Source organism: Pezoporus wallicus, unplaced genomic scaffold, assembly GCF_028554395.1.
Source record: "Pezoporus wallicus isolate ANWC-B61680 ecotype Strahan unplaced genomic scaffold, APGP_CSIRO_Pwel_v1 scaffold_6446, whole genome shotgun sequence".
Taxonomy (NCBI): Eukaryota; Metazoa; Chordata; class Aves; order Psittaciformes; family Psittacidae; genus Pezoporus; species Pezoporus wallicus.
The window spans coordinates 9,642,985-9,645,524 of NW_026636264.1; the positions used below are offsets into that span (position 1 = coordinate 9,642,985).

Genomic DNA, 2,540 nt, shown 5'->3' on the forward strand with positions numbered 1-2,540 from the left:
CCAATGGCCAGATCAGGGTCTGGGGCTCCAGATCACACGCACCTCTAATGACATGATGGTCCAAAACTCCTGATAAGAAGAAAGACCTACACATGCCACCAGGGTGGGTTCAGACAGCATGGGTGCTCACCTGCACCCTCTCTTCACCCTCTTGAAGATCTTCTGCATACAGACACCACAATGCTGCAAAATGTGGCCCATAGCGGGTTTGGAGTGGGACCAGAGACAACATAACTCCTGGAGAGCACTGCGCACCAGGGATGTCAGAGGGGCAGGGAGAAGTATTAATTTAACATGTTTAACTTGAGCTTGTACTATTTTAAGATGCAAAACCTCCCAGAGGCTCCGAACTGATTGCAGCTAAAAAGGACTGCTATTTGAGTTTATTTCTTTATAAAAGGCAGATTGTATGCTTTATTTAAAAATACACAGATTCTCTAAGTTGGCAAGGTCTTCATAGCTATGTGGCAAGGATTAATATATCTGAGTTTCTAACTGGATTTTATACCTCCCAAGTATCTTTCCTGCCATTACACAGGACCAGGTCCATATGTGGCAACATCATATCTGGCTTTGTGATGGACTGGAGACATCTAATGAGGCTGGCCTCAGCGTGGGGTCTCCCTGTTTGAGTCCTTGCAGAGGAAAGTGAACAACAAGAGCCAGCTGCATTCAGGATCCCATAGGTCTGCATAAAGACTGGTGTCACCCAAGTTTACTGCTGCTGAGCCACAGGCGGTTTCCTTCCTACCACAGACATCAAAGGAGAATATAGATTCTTAATTTGCAGTGAGAAGATGACACTGAGATGTCCGTGTCCTCTGTGGAGAGGCAATAGGCTACCCTGATTTATAAAGGGCAGGGAAGAACTGTTTTGGTTTGTTTTTATGAGAAAATAGAGTTTGAGGTTATGGGAATTCCATAAAGGACAATGTCTCACAGTAGTAAAAGATTATAAAACCGAATTACAGTTCAAACCAGTAAGTGTTACATTATGCACGGAGACACACTGACTGTAAGGCTTAACAATACACCAAAGCGCCAACACTAGAGCAAGGCAAAGGGCCTCCTTTTAAAACTCAGTTTAATAGTGCCTGACACAGAATGAGCAATAATGTTAAGCAACAGAGAATGGACCATAAAACAGTGCTATATGCAATAGCTATTATCCTATGTGCTAATCTTCATATCACATTATTTCCTCAAATAATCATAACATTGTGCCAACAGCCCCTTCATTCCAACTCATTATTTCTCCAGCTTGCTTCCTTCACAAGGAATAGGACTCACACTAACAATGCCCTCAGGGTCCATGAGCAAAGCTGCGCACTCGGGGTACCCAGAACAGAGGAAGTCTCTTTCTTGGTCCTTTTCTTCAGTTGTCTCTGTTTTTCCTTCATGCAATTACAAGGTAGTAGGAAAGATTTTCATGGAATAGAATAAAGAAATCCTTTACCATCACAAGTCTTCTGACTGCTCTTCTGGTTTATGCCTGTCACATGTTTATTCTCCTTGTTCTCACTTCTCACCAGTTGGGTTCTAATGTTTGCGCTTCTCTTGGTGCAGCCTTTGCTCTAACATTGTACAGCGTGTTCCTGCTGAGAACTATCAGCTTTGACTTTCTGCAAATAAAAAACCCTCTTGTCATTATTTTGTCACACTTTCAGCTTCTACTAAATAACTAATTCACAACAATAAACCTCCTGGTTGCCATTAGAGGCAGGCTGCCAAGCGGTTCAGATGCAATCTCGTGTTATGTTGTTTTTATAAAGGTTTCCCAAAACCCAGTGTGAATAGACTTGGGTTTTGTGACTTAAAGTAAAATATTTGCTTAATTTTACATTCAAAATGTTACTACCCAGAGCTGGAAATGTGAATGCAATGATTTGAGGCCCTTACGCCAGCACAAACAAACTTCTCGTACAAGCTCATACACAAACTCAAATGTCTACATGGAATAAGTTAAAATAAGTAAGCTCACCTCATTCTTTCTTTGCATCTCTCTCTCTGTCCATGTCTGTCCCCTACTATCTGCCCTTACATTTCAGTTCCTGGCACTGGGTCTGGGTTTTGAGGGTGATTTGTACAGCATCTAGCACAGCGGGAGGGGAACGTAAACAGCAGTGAAGTTGCCATTTGAGATCACAAGATGTATGTGCGTCTTCCCCGTGGCCCGTGTCGGGCCAAATGCATCATTTCTGCCATGCAGCAAACAAAGCCCTGGATGCTGATCAGTCGTGAGGACCAGGCGTAATGCTGATAAGGCAGAAGGAGGAGGGGGGCCCAGGGTGGGATGTGAGCAGTCTGACGTCCCTGACAGGGCTGAAGGAACTGAAATGGCTTTGAGCGATGTCAGCAGCAGAGTACAAGATGCATTATGGAAAACTTCATTTCAGTGGCCTCAAAGGGTACAAAACCATCCCTCACATTTTCCTACAGTCTTGTTTATGAATTCCACCGTGACACGGTCCCACCAACCAACACAGAATGGCTTTAGCAAGATTTTTCTTCCACTTGTATATTAACCAATTCATTGGCCC

The 2,540-nt window shown here is 43.5% G+C and overlaps 1 long non-coding RNA gene across 1 annotated transcript; it reads right to left on the reverse strand.

The window, feature by feature from the left end:
* Window positions 1–656: 656 nt before the first annotated feature.
* LOC130593997 (uncharacterized) lies at window positions 657–2,080 on the reverse strand. The gene is made up of 3 exons (XR_008970949.1): window positions 1,982–2,080; window positions 1,457–1,622; window positions 657–747 (listed from the first exon to the last, which is right to left on the reverse strand). It is a non-coding gene; the product is annotated as an uncharacterized LOC130593997 (long non-coding RNA).
* Between the last annotated feature and the right edge of the window lie 460 nt (window positions 2,081–2,540).